Below are 19,807 nucleotides of genomic sequence, written 5' to 3' on the forward strand. Positions count from 1 at the left end.
AATAACAAAGTCACCTAAAAGTTAAAGCCTATTTATGGAGAGCACACAAAGTGAAAAAATTCAAAATTAATTTCTTGTATTTCTTGCTCTAAAAAGTTTAGCTCTCTGCATGTTTGGCAGAAGTATAGAGCAAGACCAAAGAGAACTTCCCACAAATTATGGAAGGTTTTCATATCTTTAAGGACTACAGATAAGGGGACTGCACCACTTATAGGATCAGTCTGAAATCAGTGTAAGTCTATTCTGTAAAAACAACCCAAAATCCTTCAGTCAAGTATATTAAGTCAGTAGTTAGATATCTCAAATAAGCAACAAAGTATGTATCTGAATGTAAAACTTCCTTACAAAATACTCCTGGGAATTGTGCACATTTGACTGAGTTAGCCATTATTTGGAACATCATCTAGGAAATGGATATTGTAGAAGGAATGGGTTTCTAAATATATTAGAACCCAGTTTGTATTTATTTTATGCTGTGCATACATATTCCACAAATTTAAACAGTGTTTCCTGCACATTCTTTCCTAGACACAGTTAATATACCTGGATGAAAATACTGTTTCTTGAAAGGTAAATGTAACAAAAATGCTGCTGGGTGATACAGTTTGATGCTCAACTTCCCTCCCAGGGGGGGACAAAAAAAAAAAAAAAAAAAAGGATTGTTTTCAGCAAAGCAAAACTTGCAGATGTTTAAAGTAATATTTTAAATGAAGGTGTCTTTATGCTGGCGGTAACATTAGATTTTGAAAAAAGATGGTAGAAAAATAAGTCTGCATTTTTGGCGGGAGTAGTTCCATGTTGCCTTTATCTCTTCAGTAAACTGATGGCCTTGGAGAGCAGAGAGAAAAATCCAAATATAAATATGTGCCTTTTCAGGAATACCATTCTGATAGGGCTTTCCTCTTAATCATTATAAATGGTCCAAAAGGACAACTCGATCGATCAAGTAGTCAGGGGCAGGAGCAGGTTATGGGTCTGTCAATATTTCAACCAATAGCAAAACAATTCAAAATTCAAAGATGCAGCTCCTGCAATGCTCACAAACAACAAAAGTAGTATTAGTCCTGATACTCTCATTCTAAAATGTTACAAGTTTTGCATCTGTGCCATCTATCTGAGAGAATTTATCTCCCAGTTACATGGCAAAAATTTGGAGAATCTGATCTTACTTTAGTTAAATTTTCCATCAGTGAAACAGAAACAAAAAAATTATCTTTTAAGAATAAATACTGGTTGACAGAAAAGCAGGGAAAGCAGTTTTCTGTTCTCTAGTTCATACTAGTAAGGTGCTACTTGTTACAATTTTGCCAAAATATAAATAAACTGTCCAATCAATAAAAGATGTCCATTGTGTATTTCCCTTGGCTCAGTATGTTTATCAGTCACAGAAGATAAAACCATGACTCAAAAAGCACTGATCACCAGTGACAGTTTAAATCAAATTTTTCTGAAATTGGCTATACCAAACCATACAAATGAAAATCTGGATCAGTGAGGCAATAAGTTTTTACTTATAATTTCATTTATTTGTTTACAGTCCTGAATAAAAATATAGTTATCTCCAGAGTGTGAAAAGCCAGCACTATTTCCAGAGCAGAATAAAAAAGTGGTGTCGAATCTAATGAACTTAACCCTTAAAAGCAAGCTTTTTCATTATGGACCAAATAAAAGGGAAAAAAACAGTATCTCTCAATGTAAATTTCTACACAGCCTCTAGATAATCCTGAGTGACAGTTTAATAGATTTATGGGTCAATCATATATCACTATCTGTTTGGAGTATGGGCTTGTTTTCAGAGGGAAAAAATTTGCATAATCAGCCTGACAGAAGATGTAGGTCAAAGAAATGGGATACTTCTTACTGCCACTCTTAAGGGCATGGATACCCTTCACAGTGAAGAGGGAACAATCTTTCTCAATCCAGCCCTTGATTTAATTGACTGGTGGTCCTAATTTTTGGTTCAGAGATTTTATAAGAATTCATCTCATCTGCACAAGAATTTCTAATGTGAAGCTGACCAGGTTGTCACAGTGTTTGAAGCTGACAAAATCCAAACAAGCTGCACAGGTGATATGGTCATTCCTGAAATCAATTTTGTCTGCAGTAAAAATTTCTGCAGAACTTTTAGAGCTGGGTAAGATTTCTGAGGTTATCAAACTTTTGGTTTGCACAACTGCAGGGCAGAACTGTAGAGGCAGACGTAAAGCAAAAATCGCTTTTATCTTGCCTAAGTTTTCAGTGATCCCTGACAGTCAAATCTTGTGGTCATATCCAAGAATTCTCCCACTGACATTGGTGGGCACTTGTTCTTCAAATATAAATATAAATATAAATAGAAATATAAATATAACATATTATTATAAAATGGGAAAAGCATATGAGGAATATTATGATTATTATAATTAACTTTTTATTCTGTGAATTTTCCATGTGCATTGCAGAGTAAAGTTTTGCCCCCCAAAGAAACTAAAAATAATCCTGCTAGAAGTGGTCATGGCAGACAACAGCTGGCAATAGTTGCAGAAAGAGTAATAGCATCCATGTGTAAACACACAACAATACAATCTTTAATTTCATAATTACATACCATTTTTCCTTGTCTTATTCAGTGTTCAGTGTTCACTTAATGAACCCCTATTGCAATGATTTGTTTAATCATTTTCATTCAATATGGCCCAGGGCATATTTCCTGCACTATTGTGTTATACATTGAATTTTTGATTTCCTAACAAGTTTTTCCATTAAATTCATTGCTAAAGTATGTGAATGCAGGTAATATAAATTAGGAAAAAAAATAGTAATATTAATTAATTTATCTTCACAATTCTGGGCATACTTCCTCTTTTACATGCAGACTGTGTTTACTTTGTTTAGCCTAGGAGCAGTCACAGGCTCAAATATGACATTGCTACACTGCTTAATTTAGAAAGCCTGCAGCTCAGATGTATACATATCCCATAGTGCTTTGCCTTGTTAAGTATTCTGGAAAAAAATCTCCATGATTTACCTGCTTTTCATGAAATATTGTTGCGAGACATTCTGGAATATACAGGACCAGCTTTCATAGTGATTGGACATACCTGTAATTATAGTGATAAATTTACACAGCTGCTACTGACATAATTGGACATAGCATAATGGGTAACCTTTGGACACTTCATATTATCTTTGCAGTATCTTATATTGTCAGAGCATTGTACTACTGCCATCAGCTGCTGCAAGTGTTCAGACCCTGAGGCAAATTACAGACCCTGAGATTAAATGAGGACCCTGCAAAATGAAAGACATACAAGTCCCGGCCACCTGTGAAAAGTTGAACTTAAATGAAATGTCAGTTATCACAAAGAAAACTTCATCTTAAAAGAAAAGAGAATCCAGAGAAATTTTCACACATCTAAGTATAACTCTTTATGTTTTCTATAATTCTTACCACATTGAAGGGCTTCAAATTTTGTCAAAGGGGTGGATTAAAATGTTTTGAGGTAAAGCCAGTTTGATTTTTTTTTTTTTGGAAGATAGTTTGCTGGTCAAAAATACCTAGTCAAAAACGCTTCAATAAGCAGCCAGCACATCAGGCTAAATCAGAGTGTCTTAGATAATTAACTTCTATTGTTTCCTTAACATATCTAAGTCATGGCTGAATGTGCACTCTTTAGCAGTGAATGAAACTGTACATACTGTTTCAGTAGTATCTTTATAAACTCAGAAAGCTGCAGAAACAATGCAGAGAATAGTTTAGGACATTTTAAGAATGTAAATGGAATTGTTTGCCTTTTAAAGCCAAGATATTTTTTACTATTAACTATATGAGTGTGAGAGAGAAAAAGAGAGAAAGAGAGATTATACCAGGGGGCCAACCTACTCCGATGTGATGAACTAGGAAAAGATTTTTTCTCACACTTCTCGTGTAACATGCTGGTTTTGTAAAGGGTTGTTTTCATCTGCCATTTTTTATGGGGTTTTTGGCCAAGTGGAAGTATTTGCACTTGCAGTAGGTAGTACAAGTGAAGTGAGCTTGGGAAGCTGTGGATCTATTGGCAGGATTTATATATTGGATCTGTATCTGATAAACAGATGGTCTCTATCATAAACTCCTCAGGCTCCAAGTTTCTTGGAAGTGCTACCACACACCTACACAGACCTTGCAGAATTATTTCTGCACATGCACAGTAGCTTATCACATTCCAAATAGATCCACTCTGTTGCACATGTGCAAACCACCTGTGAAGCACATGGACAACAAATCTGATGTGTCTCTTGAGGCAATGGGTCTGATAGCCACACTTGCATTATGAAAGACTGTTTTCAGAGCATGCAATTTCCTACCTGCTCCCTCTAGCATAATACTTCTGATAATGAAGCACTTAAATTTTGGGGTTTTTTACTATTTTAATAACTCTAAGCTGATAGATAATTGTTTTACATCACTAGAGACACACTCTCTCTCAAGAATTCTGCAACTAGGGATGAAATTTTTTTAATGTATGATATCTCTCCAAAATGCAAAACTTTAGCCAAAACATTTGTTTTGATTTTAATGCCTTATTTTGCTTATGACAAGTGTTGTTGGCACACCAAATATGAGCTTACCTAATTGAAATCCTTTTACTTCTTACACAGACATTTTCCTTCCATTTCTATTATCCCATGCATAGCATTATAAAGACCTTGTCATTTTAAATTATAAATAGTAATTTGTCTTGAATTATATCCATTATATGCAGCATATTACCAGAATTACTGTCAGTAGGAAAAAATACAGGGATGGATGAATTCAAATTAATGGGTTATTATACTGGTATTTTTAAACCATCCACTGATTTACCCGATGGGCCAAATCCTGAGCTGTGTTTTCACAGACTAATTGATTTTGCTAATTAGTTCTGCTAATTGATTTTGTGTTTACAGGAGAAAATTACAGTAAATTTTTCCTGTTTTGTGAACTGAAAGATAATCCATACACTTCCTGGAGAACAATCTCTCTGTTAGTCCAACATGGCTTTGTTATCAGACATTCAGAGTGCCTTTTTACACTTTCTGAGATGATAGGGAGGAATACAGAAGTTCACTTCCCTCCAAGCATACATAGTTCTGCTTCCATCTGCTCAAAAACAACAAAAAAAAAAGTGGGTTTTTCATTAGTGAAGCAGCAATTGCCAACCTTTTTGACCTTCTAGCACACATTTGAACATTTTTTTTCTGTGGAGGGACACTGCATAAATCCACATTCCACAAAGATCAAAGAGAATGCTTGTTTGCACAAGGTTTGTTTGGAAACAGAGGAGGGCACCACAGTGCCTTTGTGAACTATTCAGAAACAGGAACTGCTCCACTGGGATATGGATTTTATTCGAGTGAAAAGCAGAGTCAATACATTGATGTTTGTATGGCTTAAGACTCCTGGGCTTGCTATTGACACATTGAGTGTGTTACATTATAGGCTACTTTGCATGCATACAATTTTTCTTCTGTTGTCTGTAGAATGTTCCCCTCAATTTATTGAAATCCAGCATCTGCTGAAAATCAAAGGAGGGGATAAGTAGTATAACTAGATCCTGAAAGCTTGTGTACATTACTTGCATCCTGTTAATGTAATAAAAACTCTTACCTTCAAACTTTTGTCATAGATTTATTCCTAGTGCACAAAGCTAAAGCTTCCAGAGTGATAAATTATTAAACAACTATAGCTCATAAATGGGGCTTTTCTGCAAAGCTGCTTACAAATAGGAAGTCAGACTATTCCAAATTAAACCACATTTTCTATTACGTGATATATTGGCTATTACTTTAAAGTGAAAGTAATTATAGGAAAGTAGAAAATTTCTCATATTATTGCCATTATTTTCTATGAATGAAAAAAACCCAAAATGAACAAAAAACTAAAATGCAGCCTATGAAGTTTGAATTTCAAAATAATGGTTTAACACTGTTTTGGTTGGGGAAAAAAAAAGATAGGATTCACTGTAGTTTTGTAATCTTGATTCTTGCATGTCTCTTTCTGAGTTTGCAATATTTTTTTCTTTTCTAAGACAAGCTCAGAAAAAGCTTCATTGTTAAGCAGTTCATTACCCTGACCTTTTTACTGTAAACATTTGAGCACTGATCTCCTACAAATAGGTCAGGAGATAAATCACTCTTCTTGTCACTTCCCATGGTCTGCCAGCTTGGTTAGCCAGCTTCTGCAGATGCCCTCCCTGACATCAAAACACAGGGGCCTGCAGGAAACAAAAAAATGCCAGATTTCTTCTGATGCTCAGGCAAGCTCTGTGTGCTGTAGAAGAATTCTGTGTGCTTTGGTAAGTGCCACTGTGCTGAATCAGCATGGTGGGCAGGTTAACTTTGTGACCTCCTTGAAGCTGACTGCTTCCCCCAGACACAGCCTATAATACCGACTGTCAAAACTACTAAAGTAAAAGACAGCAATATTTATTTTACTGTTAAGTCATCCTTCCTCTGTGCAGATCTCAGGTGTCCTGGCATTCTCCTGCACATTTAATATGCTTTATTGTTTCCATCAGCTGTATGCAGGATTTTTTTGTGCGAGGGAGTGCATTTTTTGCACAGCTCCATTCTGTCCCCTTGACATTTCACATGTGCTTTGAGTGTCTGAGCCTGGTTTCTAGTAACAATTCAGAACAATTTTGTAGTCTCCTGCAGTTCGAACATCACTACTGTTACATATACCATATTTGGAGACACAGCAGCTTTTGTTTTGGGGAATTGTTTTCAGAGCAGTACTATTCACATTAAAAACTAAAAGGAAATGTGATCTACCTGCATTCAAGGGAAAAAGAAACCCCAACCAAACCTAAGCCCTATCACCCCCACCACAAAAAACCAAACCAAACCAAACCAAACCAAACAAACCAAACAAAAAACCACAAACAAAACAAAACAAACAAACAAAACCCCCAAACAAACAAAAAAACCCCAACCCCCTTCCCCAAAACTAAAAAAAAAACCCAAAAACCTAAACCAAACCAACAAATTAAACAAAACAGCCTTCTCTTACTACTGCAGATGCAAATTCTAAGGACAACTTTTAGAGGGCTTTAAAATCTTATGTGTAGGTTTCTAAGCTTGAAAGCTGTCTCAGACGGGGTACACAGAAACAAAGCCTCATCTAAGGGTAAGGACAAGGACAACAATCCCTCAAACAACAGCATGCCATTTTTTGAGACGAGGTTTACAGAAGGCTGAGGTTAGTTAAGCGTCTTTTTCATTCCTTCCATCTCAGTCCCTAATATATTCTGAATCCTTTGTCACTAGCAGATGGGGTATTCAGAGTAAACATTTTTGCATTAACTATTGCTCCTTGTTTCCATGAGCACTGGCACAAAGGGCCTTTTGCTGCTCTCAGCAGCCTTCTGACTCAAGTAGCTGCCCACATTCTAGTGCCTAAGGCCAGCCCTAAGACAGCCTGTTTCCCTCAGTCAGACACTGTTTGTAGAGTGGATAGTGATAAATCAAACAGTGTGCTGAGATCATATGAACTGAGAGAACACAAAAAAAAAAATCTTGAGGCAGTACGTTCTGATCACTGTCACTATCTGAAGCAGTGGATAGTCAGACTGAAACTACCAGATTTACTTTTAAAAGGGAACACACTTTTATAGGTTTATTATTTCATTGTCTAATACATAAAATCCTTTTCAAGATAAATGAAAATGTGTTTGCATTTAAATAACCACCTTTTCATGTATTGATCTCCTTGCCCCATATCAAAGAACACAGAGTTCAATTTTTTAAAGGATATAAAGGTTATAAATATACCTGGTTAAATAGCTATAGTAGAGACTATCCTGTGCTCAGCATCTTCAGGCATCAGGCCTACAAGGACTATTTAAGTTTTCCAGAGAGTATTGTTCATGATCTCTGTGTTCACATGGATTTAACACCCCAAAATGTCTTTTGTATTCATTGCAAGTGCATAATCTCATAATCTGTAAATCACTGTAAAATAAATGAGTACCTTTTCTTTACCTTCTGGTTTTCCCCTGTCTTTTTCCTCCCAGCATACAGTCATTTATTACTTCTTAAACTGATTAATCACTTAACATAGCCCAGATATATTTTTGTCTTGGTAATGTCATGATTATGATAGGCATTATGTCATGATTTTTTTATTTCCCAGCACAAGGATGAAGGGAGCCAATATATAATTTTTTTAATCCTTTTAAAAAGATTTTTTTAAAAATAACAAGATGACAACTAACATCAGCAGAAAATATCAGAAAAAAGTCTGAAAAAAACACTTTTTATTACATGGTCTGATGCACAGGGTAGTTTACTGCATAATGTTAGCCAAAGTGTTATCACCCAAATGCTGAGAAGACTGTGTGCTGAGAAAAGGATTCTTGAGATCCAGAAAGAATCTCACCAACATCCAAAAGTATAAAATCCATCTGCAACATAGGTGTTGTCTTTTGAACCCACAATACAACCTAGTTTGACCCCACTGAAGGAAAATTACAGACATGGATGCTCTTGCATGATTCAAAATCATTGTAATTTGTAGCAGAGTAATATGTCAAGTGAAGGACTAGTGGTCCAAATACAGTGTATCCACATCTTTATTTGTACACATGCTGTGCCTCTCTGTGCACTGGAATGTACATACGGTTTAAAGTAGACAGTATTTATACACTAGTCTGATAAAAAACAACCTTTTAATCTCTCATAGCTATGACCAAAGGTCAAACACTTCTGTTATGGATTTTGTGTCATCTGAAGGTATATACTTATGTCTGTGTGCACAGGAATTACTGCTTGAGCACCCAACAGATACTCACCAATGAATGCTCCCATTGTGAAGAGAGTTAAAAATCCTGTGATACAAATAACATTTTAATAAATCCCACCTATATCCATATGATAGCTTTCGGTGGGTGCATCACACAGGTGAAAAGACCCAGAGCAGAAAGCACAGTGGCTTCACATGCTGCACTGACCCTCCAGGAGCAGAGGAATCCCAGTAACTGTCCTTTAGTGATTGTTGCTGCACACCCCACAGCAGGGCAGCACTGCAGCCTCCACTACTGAGTGCTAGCTATGACATTCTCCACATTGCCTGGCTTAGTGCAGAGTTAGCAAGGTACTTTATAAAGCAAAGTGTAACTTCAGACAACCATGTGAAATTTTTCACAAGGAATAGAAGTCTGATTAATATTCATACAGCAAATCCTGGGATAGAAGAATTATATTTAACTGTCAAGAAGCTAAATCCTTTACGATGAAAAAACACGAAGGAAGGAACCCAAATAGTTTTAACTCAAGTTCTACTTCTCATAGAAAATTAATCGCTGAAAATCAGAGGCCTTGGAATTATAGAATCATTGATAGTCATAATCAGATGCCATTTAGTGTTTCTTATCCAGTACATTATGGCAAGAAGGACTACTATGTGAGGGGAGGATATGAAGCATATTAACATGTGTGGAAGGTTGCACAGATAGGCTCAGGCACAATGCAAATAGGGGAGCAAAGAGAAAAAGATGGAAAAAACCAGAACATTCTGTCATTTGCTGTGTCATCTTGCTCAGAGTGTGCAACATAGTGTGATCTTATCTAGAAAGATCTTGTCTTGTTCTGGTCAAGTTTTAGATGTCTTTGTTCTCACCTTTCATATAGGTATACAGGGAGAATACAGAAAAAAACCAGGTATGTGTAAAGAGGAACAACTTTTAATATCAAAACAATGTCTTCAGTAGGTTTTCTTGGTTTGTGACCTGTGTATCTTTCTACTTTTTATTCATCTTACAGAGTTTCTTGGAATAAAGGATGCTGTGTATCTACTGCAGTATGTGGGCTAACAGCCTGATTTGATTGCATTTTCCTACAACTTAGCATTGAATGCTGTGAGATGAGAAGACTCTGAAAACTTTTTTCAGACACTGAATACTAAAAATGCTCTTTACATCAGTGGCACACTATATATTCAGGAACAAAATATTTCTCAGCACTTGTCTAAAAGTAAAGAAAAACTGCCTACTGTGTTGCAGAGCTACAGTAGGCTGGCATGACAAAGATGGCGTCCAGGATATCTCATGTGGGAGAATCTTTTTTACTACCATAGCTTCCTTAGTCTTACACCATTGCAGTCTTTTATTACAAGGGACTAATATTTTTATTCTTTGGGAGAAAGCAGAGTAGTTTTATTCTTTTTTTGCTCATCTCTGTGAGCCTGCAGGTGCAGCCAACATTTCCAAATCCAGAACAGATGCACCACTTGATAGAGAAAATAAGCAAAGAATTTCACTCTACACGCTTTGTTCTCCCTTGCATTTAAGCTCTAATAGTTGTAAAAATCAAAATTATTCAGGACATAGTAACTGGATGAATTTTGCTTTCACACATGAAGCTGACAATACCATGCTTCTCTGCTATTCATGCTTACCTCATACATAAAAAAGAACAACTTTACAGGTAGGAAAATTTCCTTCTCTGGGTCAGTGATAGCCATAGTGAATGGTCTATCTGGTAGATGCAGTAATTTGGTAACTGCTTTTTAGAGAAAAGAAAATGCCTTTCTTTCAACTTTTTTTTTTGCTAAATGGCCATTCTAATGTATCTGCCACAGATCATTACATCATGCTACCACTGAGTGATTACTCAGTGAAGTTTAGTCCCCACAGTTGTTACCTTCAGCTTCACTATTTGCATACAATACATCGTTGATGAATAGAGGTAAATTGAAGAAGAAGCACTAGCTGCATAATCAGCTATTTCTTTTCTCAGCATCACATGCAGAGATGTAGTGATTTGGGTCTTCTCCAGATACACTCCTATGAAGTGCATCTCAAGATTTTTCAGATAAAGCCACTTACAGAAGAAAAATACATTTGCTTTTAGAAGACACTTGGTGAAACCCTGATTCCTCTTACATGGACCCATTCCAGGAATTCGGTAGAAATTCCATGTATTCATAGCCTTTCACCCGCACGGAAATACGTATTTATGATGTATTTATGTATATTTACAGTAGATGGGATACAGAGTCAAGAAGATACAATAAAAAAGGACACCCAAGCAATAACTATTTACTTGTTCAGACACTGGTTTGAGAAAGCAGACAAAGGGCCTAGTAAGCATCACACTTGAGGAGAATGTGAGAGTGATTCAGAACATATTAGATCAACTGTGTTCTGTGTAAGGGATTTAGAATACAATATGTCAAAGTACAGAAACCTTGTGGCTTTTAAAGAGTGGTGCCGCAGTAAATTTGCATTCTATTATTTCCATATTATGTCCTGAAGGCCTTAGTAATGACTACAGAAACCAATTCCAGATGAGTAAAGCTTGTGAAAACATGCATATGTGGCTGCTGCTAGCAGCAACAGCCTTATACCTGTCCAGCTAAACTACAGTGACACATACCAAGTACTTCAACATGATATTAAATTGCTTATGTGTCCAACAAATGTCAAAAAATGAACACTATCAGGCTGAAACACCAGACTTTGTTTTTGTAAAGACCTGATATGACAAACATCACCAAGATCCCATTAAGCTCCCCTACCGAATAAAGAGTTGCACTTAATCTTGTCCACAGGCAGAGCAGACAAATGCAGCTCTCGAGGTGCACAGTGTGCTGCTGCTGCCCCCTTAAGACAAGTAAACATAAATAATTGTATGTGTACTGCAGTTTCTCTACATTTTCTCAAAGATCTTTCCCTACAAGCTATTAAAGAGTGATTATAATAAGAGGCTTGCCTAGTGTAAGCTGATGCAACAATAAATCCAGTCTATTACAAGACCTATGAAAAAGTAAGGTTTAGTTTAAGGATATGAGAGAATAAGAAAAACAGAATTATTTCGGCAGTTGTATTGGAACCTGTAGGATAGCAGGGCATAAACTGTGAAAACAAAGATACAGTTAACACTTGTAATACTTGAAGAAGAGATATTATCAGGGAGAAAAAAGGTTCAGTCCCTACCCATGCATTTTAGGATGACATACAACTCAGTAACCTTGGTAGGCCATGAGGTGATTTTATGAAAACTGCAGCAAGGATAAGTTATCATCACTTTCCATTTCTTTAACCTTTGTAAAGAGACTTGATTAATGTTTGGTCATTTGCTCTTTTCTTTAAATTTTGTCTAAGACTCAGATATTAGAATTTTAATGGCTGCTGATAGATGTCCTTTGAAACTCAATTGCATACAGTTTTATTTTGACCTAGATGAATGCTCTCCATTTTCACTTGGCTGTTCACCTCCGCATCTTTGAATTGAGTTCAGCCAGACAAAACAGGGAAAGCAGAACAGCTAAGTCACTAAATATAAAAGGGTGAGGTTTTATCCTCTTGCACTCTATTCAAGAACTTAGTATCACAAGGCCACAGAGGTACAGCGGGGTCTAAATCAGTGCAATTACTGAACATACAGAAGCTGTAAGGCCTGCTGCTTTCAACGTTTTCTGATGACTTCTAAATTGTGGAACAAAATCATAGAATCGTATAATCACTTACTTTGGAAAAGACCTCTAAAATCAAGTACAACCATTAACCCAGCATTGCCAAGTCCACCACTAACCATGTCCCTGAGTGCTGCATCTACACATCCTTTAAATACCTCCAGTGCATGGTCCAATTGATAAAGGAATCCAGCCCATTCATCTACAGCGTTGTAGGGTAGAATGGTACTAACGTCCCATACAAGTGTTTGAAGATTTTTCCAGATGTAAGTCCTTATTGCATCACCCTTAACTCTGTATAAAAGTGTCACACTAGAAAGGACAATCTATCCCTGATCATGAAAGCAGTCAAGGACAAATGCACATTTTAAGTACAGACAAAGAACATGACATCACATGCTGTCATAGTAGAAAGAAAGACATATTGTGGTACAGCCCCAATATCTTGACATGAAAACATCCTGTTTAGGGAGAAGTAGCCCTAGCAATTACACCTCTTTATTCTTGGCAGGTACATGTCACATACACTTTAAATTTAGACTGCAAAGGAAAAGCTGATTCACCTCCAGCAACTTATTAAAATAACTGAAGTACTGTAGTTTCTTTTACTATTCTGTGCTAGAAATACAAACCTTCTGGAGAGTCTTTCCATAAAATGAAAAAGTCATAAAAAATCTGACTAAACATTTCCTAGCTTGTTCAAAGAACTAAAGTATCTGAAATCTACTGTGTGTTTACTGGACATGAACAAATGAAGGAAAATATCTCTCTGAAGAATAGCTAAGATTCAAAAGAAATGTCACTTTCAGAATGGCTACAACAGCACTCATGTTTGCTGGAAAAATAACTGGAGTAATGACCTGAAAGCTTACCTGTGTTTCTCCATTAAACTAGGCTATTTAATAAAATATATATAGACTCCATTCTATCTTTATGCAATAATCTTTAGACTATCGCTAAAGCAGTACTATTGTTAAGATTATTTAATACTGCAAATTAAAGAGCAAATACAAACCTACATGTGGTCTTTGTTTACTGAGTTCAAAAGAAATTTGTTTACTTACTACTCCTTCTCTCAACACTCGGTGTATTTGTTAGAGGCAATCAGAACTCCAAATTCAAACTCTGTGGTCAAAGTGGAATTCTTCATGTGTTGAAGTGTTTTAAATGTTTTTGTTGGAGCAAAATCACACCACATAAATTAGCTCTTGGGGACCCCGAAATAGGTAACAATACTACAGACTGAAAATTTTGTTACAAGACTGTGCAAGATCTTGAACTATTATTTGGAAAACTGTTAAAAATTTTCAGTGGCGCTCTCTAGAATTTTACAATACAGCTGTGAACAAATGGAAAGTAGAGAAAAAGGAAAAAAATCAATGGACAATTTGTTTAGAAATATTTATGGATTTCCAACTTCTGCCTGGGTGATTTAGAAGAAGAACACCATGTCAGAGACAGAGCATGCTGAGTGCTCGTCACTGAACAGCACTCAGAATGTCACGAGAACTGCACTGTCACGAGAAAAGAGCAGTCCTTTCTACAACACCATGCTTCAAGTAAAACTAAACAATGCAATATGTCAAATGTTATTTTTGTCAGAAAGCATGAACTCTTCTTAAAAGGAAGCAAAAACACATTTTGAAGATTATTTACAATATTTTTCTCTTGCTTTTCTCACCATCCTTTTCATCTCCCTTTCATTGTTAGTATTCATTTGGTTTTGATATGTTTCTTTCTACTTGTCCAGTTAAGGTGTCTGGGCTACATTTTATACTTTTCATATATATTCATAAAATCCTATACATTCTGAGAAAGTTTATTTATCATAGTAATAAATAAATTCAACTGCTTTTGGGGTTACATTTTGGGCAGGGCTGATTTTCAATGCTTTCTTTGATACTCTATAGCCCTGTGTTTGACAGCTTCATCCAAATCATTTTCTAAAATATCACCTGTGGTTTCCCTTGTTTTGGTAGTACTAATTTATGCAGAAAACTCTCATGTGAAGTTTCTTATAAAAGCTACACAAACCTTTCATAGTCTGCTGTTTAAATTTCATAAATGAAAAGATAGGGTTCACATTACATTCTTCTGGTGAAATTTCAGCCTTTCACCTATTACAAGTGTCTTCTGATTTTAACATACTTTAAAAAGCATTGATTTTATCATTATGCATTTGTTCTGCAAAGTTTTATGTATGTGAGTGCTTAAAACCACTGGTTCAATATTAGCCATAAAGAAAAAGCTTTATTGTATCAGAATCTTGCTCAGAATATGAATCAGATTTCCACAACTGTGCAGCATAAATAACTGCTTTCAACACATCCAACTGGTACAGCTCCACGGCATGTGTACATTACCAGTCTCTGGTCAAAGTATAGGACAAAGTATTTTTATTACATCATTGGGATTCTCATCTTCCTCCCTTTATTGTAAGTAAATTGAACTGAATCAAATAATTGTAGCATAAATCTGAACCTTGTTTTATGAATCAGAATCAGGCTTACTTCTACAAAGGATGACACTATCCTTTGCAGATTGTTGAATACAATTTGCTTCAATGACTTTAGCTAGTCATTTCTCATGTGCTCTCCAGTCTTGCACTTCAGTGTAATCTTCCTTTTTCCCTTAACCTGTCATATTAGATATTTTTTCCTATTTATCTGTACAATGGAAAATCAGCTAGACTATATGCTGTGACTATTTCTTAATAGGGAAATATAAATCAGTGCCTATCTGGCTTTTGAACTCACACAAGTGGAGAAATCCAACTTAGTGAACTTAAAATGTCACACAAATTCATTTCCTGACTTACTGGAATGCTTATGGTCTATTACTAATGTCAGCCAAAAGCGGGCTTTCCTTCTAGTGTTTAATTTTGTGCCTACTCTTTAATTTTGTAGGGGTGTTTAAATTTTATATTCATCTTCACTGTGCATACAGAAGTACAGAAGTACTCAGCTGTCAGAGGAAATCAAATTTTGCAAGCTCCTTGAACTTTGTATGTATCACAGACTTTTATCTAGCAAAAAAGTTGCAGTGCTAGATATGGATTCTAATATAAAATTTGTAGAGTGTGTTTTAGTCTGGCCATTTTAAGATATCTCATTTGCTGATGCAAATAATTCTAGGCCCAATTTAGATAATTTGACATAGAAGTATCCCATTAATTTGGAAAAACATCTATCTGGATGTCAAGTAACTGTGTACATCAGTTATTTAGGCTCATAATTTTAAACTTACAAGAAAGATATAATTTTAATAATTCTGTCACCATTATCTCTAGGTTGATTTTGTATTTGCTTCTGATCCATCTTTCGTTGCCATGCTTTATTGGAAAGTATTTGTTCTACATCCCCTTGTTAGCTGGGCTACCATTACAAATCAGTGTTATTTCCCAACTGCTTTTCCTAAAATCACTGGGGGTTGTTTGGAATTTCTGGTGTCAAACATGTTGGAGACTGTTAAACACACAGCTTAAATGTGTGTTAGTGTTCTAGTGACAAGAGAAAATAGAATTGGAGAAGTTGAGGGGGTGGAGGGGCAGGAAGTACCCTCTGTGTTTTCTTTGTTAGTAAAAGAAAAATATTTATACACCAAGTATATGTACTTCTCCTTTAACAGCATATAGACTAAGTACTGTGACTATTTCTTAACAAGGAAAAATAAATCAGTGTCTTCCTGGCTTAGATGACACCTATGTCATACATTAGGCAGGGATGTCTGAAGAATGAATTAAAGCCATTAGCATCTCTTCATTCATATTGTTTCACTACTAGTTGTCCCGGGTTGCAGTGTATTCTATTAGCATCCTCATGAGCTGGTGAAATCAGGTGGGGCAGTGTTTCCTTGCCTCCTCCCCCCAGACTATCTTTCTGTTAATGGCCCATCATTGTCCTGCCGCCTGACTCAGAGATAACTCCCTCCGGACTATCTTCTGTTAATGAGCCTAATCAACGCCTGGCCTCATGACTCATTATCCCATTGTGAGATGCTCCACCCAGACGGAGGAACCAAGCATTCCATCCTGGATATAATCTGAGATTCTGAACAACAGAGACAACCCTTCCCACTGGATTTCCAGAGGACAGGAGCTACACAGCCACCACTGGACCTTCTGAGGAAGAGCAGACCCTTTTTCTACAGGATCACTGCTTCAGAGGACTGCAGCCACCATTCTACCGGACTGCTACCACCACCCTGACTAACAGGGTGTCAGGTTGTATCCTGACTCTGTCAGTTTAACCTAGTGTTATCTGCTTTTATTTTTTTCCTTCCCCCCTCCTTTTATTTCCCTATTAAATTGTTATTCTGACTTAGTGTCTCCCACTAGTTTGTTTTCAAACTAGTACACTAGTCTATTTCTTGGCACAGTGCATACCAACTAGTATGTTTGAAAGACAGACAACAAAAAACAGGGAGGAGTGGTTGGTAGACAAGGTGCTTGTGCTGTGATTCAGAGGGACCAGGAAGGGCTGGAGAAAGTGGCTAGCAGAAAGCTCATAAAATTCAACAAGAGGAAGTGAGAAGCCTTGCACCTGGGGAGGAATGTGAGTGACCAAGACACAGACCCAGACCAGCAGAGGATCTGAATCATTTATTCAAAGGAATGAGCTGGTTTTATACACTTTTCCAAGGCACAGTATTTCCTTATATGGTAATTCTCACTATGTGACCTATCCCGTGTTGCCACATCAGCAATGTGACACTTTCTCAATGTCCTTCTGTGGGATGATCACTCGCTGTTCACCCGTCTGTCAGCTCCTGGCAGGCTCCTCCCTATAGGGCTCTGCCGTGTGACACCTCCTCCCCCCAGGGTCTGGAGGAGACAAGCCTCTCTGTGCTACCATGTGCTTCTTTGTGCTGCCATGGGCCTCTGCAGGCGTGTCCCACAGCCTGCAGATCAACTCCATCCCATCTCTTCCCACAGAGGAACACCACCAGCCACCAGAAAACACTGGAGGCTGACCCATTCTTTGCAGGGCTGCTAAAAAAGCACTGGCAGGCTGTCTTGGCAGGCAAAAAGTTGACCATGAGCCAGTGAAGTGTTGTCATGGTGAAGGTGGCCAGTAGTGTGCTGTCAGAGAGTCAGCAGCAGTGTGAGGGAGGTCATCTTTACTCAGCAGAGGAGGGCTATGAAGCTGACTAATGAACAGAATGTCTCATGAGGAAAGCCTGGGGGAGATGCGACCTTTTTGGATAAAAGAAAGCTTAGCAGGAGATCTTATTAATACCCAAAGAGAAGGTATAAAGAAGATGGCACAAGGCTTTTCTCACTGACAAAACAAGAGGCAATAAGCACAAAACCACCATGAAATTCTGTTTGAAGACAAGAAATCTGCTGTTGTTTTTGTTGCAAGCCTGGATTAAATTCTGACACAAGTTCCCCAGAGAGTGTTTAGAATCTCAGTTCTTGAAGCTATTCAAAATGTGACCAGACACAGCCCTGGCAAACCTGCTCTCACTGACCCTGCTTGAGCAGGGTGTTTGGAATAGATAACATCGCATGAGGTCTACTTTCAACAATGTGATTCTGTGAAGCACAGTTTAGGGAAGTGTAACAGATCCTCCCAATCGGCAGTATCTATGAAACTGCACTATTTTAGGCTCTTTCACCTCTCTGTAGTCCTTTACCAGTATATTTGCTATTTTCAACACATCCCTATGCATGGGAATGCAACATCCCAGGACAGGAAATTAATGCAATAAAATGATAACCCTGGTGGGCAGTGCAGTAAAAAGTACTTATCACTGACGATGCCTCGGCCTCTCTCCAGAATCCCTGGAAAACTGCTTCGCAGAAAAGGACCTGGCAGTGCTGGTCGATAGCTGCCTGGACATGAGCCAACAGTGTGCCCAGGTTGCCAAGAAGCCCAAGAGCATCATGGCTTGAATCAGAAATACTGTGTCCAGCAGGACCAGGATGATGACCGTCCCTTTTACTCAGCACTGGTGAGGCCACACCTTGAATTCTGTGCTCAGTTTTGGGCCTCTCATGACACAAAGGACATTGAGGTACTGGAAAGGGTCCAGGGAAAGGCAATGGAGCTGCTGAAGGGTCTGGAGCACAAGACTAATGAGGAGCAGCTGAAGGACCTGGGGGTGTTTAGCCTGGAACAAAGGAACCAGGGGGAACCTTGTCTCTCTCCACAGCTGCCTGAGAGGAGGTTGTATCCAGGTGGGAGTCAGTCTCTTCTCCAAGGTAACAAGTGATGGAACAAGAGGAAATTATCTCAGATTGTGTTCTTCATGGAAAGGGTTGTCAAGCACAAACAGGCTGCTCACCATTGGCTGGCTCACCATTCCCAGGGGTATTTCAAAGATATGCAGATGTGGTTCTGATAAACATGGTTTAGCGGTAGACTTGACAGTGCTGGATTAATGGTTGGGCTCAATCTTAAAGGTCTTTTCAAACCTAAATAATTCTATGAATCAATGATTCAATATTGGGGCTTTTTGTTGCGTTGGGTTTTTTTTAACCTGCTTTTGCTTATTATAATTTACAATATATAATGATATTACTGCTACAGTTGGGTGGCAAAGAAACTTTCAGGGTGCAAAAATCTTTCTTACCTTCTTCACAGGAGTCTGCAGGACCCGATGGGATGCATCCCAGAGTCCTGAGGGAATTGGCTGTTGTAGTTGCCACGCTGCTCTCCGTGGTATTTGAAAAGTCTTGGCAGTCAGGTGAAGTCCCAGGTGACTGGAAAAGAGAAACATTTGTATCCATTATTAAAAAGGGTAGAAACAAGAATCCTGAGAACTCTGATCTGTCAGCCTCTGTGCGAGGGAAGATCATAAACAGAATCTCCTAGAAACTCTGCTAACACAGAGGACAAGGAGATGATTCCAGACAGCCAATACAGTTTCACTGAGGGCGAGCTCTGCCTCACCAACTTGGTTGCTTTCTAAGACAGGGTCACTCCATCAGTTGACAAGGGAGGAGCTACAGATGTCATTTATCTGGACTTCCGTAAGGTCTTTGACACAGTTCCTCACAACATCCTTCTCTGTAAATTGGACAGATTTGGATTTGATAAGTGTACTGTTAGATGGATAAGAAAGGGGTTGGATGATCTCATGCAAAGGATGGTGGTCTATGGCTCAGAGTCCTGATGGGTATCAGAGACAAGTGGTGTCTCTCAGGAACTAGTGTTGTTAAATATCTTCATGAATGACACAGATGAAGAGATTGAGTGGACCCTCAGCAAGTTTGCAGATGACACCAGAGGGCCCTGGACAAGCTCAAGAAGTGGCCCATGGGAATCTCATGAGGTTTAACAAGGCCACATGCTGGTGCTGCATCTCAGTCAGAACAACCCCTGGTGCCAACCCAGGCTGGATATGAACAGATCGAGAGCAGCCCTGCCCAGAAGGACTTGGGGGTGC

The 19,807-nt window shown here is 37.9% G+C and overlaps 1 long non-coding RNA gene across 1 annotated transcript in view; it reads right to left on the reverse strand.

The window, feature by feature from the left end:
- LOC121664641 overlaps positions 1-19,157 on the reverse strand; it is a 35,090-nt gene extending 15,933 nt beyond the window's left edge. Inside the window, exon 1 of the long non-coding RNA XR_006016062.1 lies at positions 18,992-19,157. This is a non-coding gene — a long non-coding RNA (uncharacterized LOC121664641). The remainder of the gene's footprint in view (positions 1-18,991) is intronic.
- Positions 19,158-19,807: the final 650 nt, after the last annotated feature.

This window comes from Corvus kubaryi, unplaced genomic scaffold, assembly GCF_017639235.1.
Source record: "Corvus kubaryi isolate FWS band 111438036 unplaced genomic scaffold, C.kubaryi_AGA036_p1.0 37302, whole genome shotgun sequence".
NCBI classification, from domain to species: domain Eukaryota; kingdom Metazoa; phylum Chordata; class Aves; order Passeriformes; family Corvidae; genus Corvus; species Corvus kubaryi.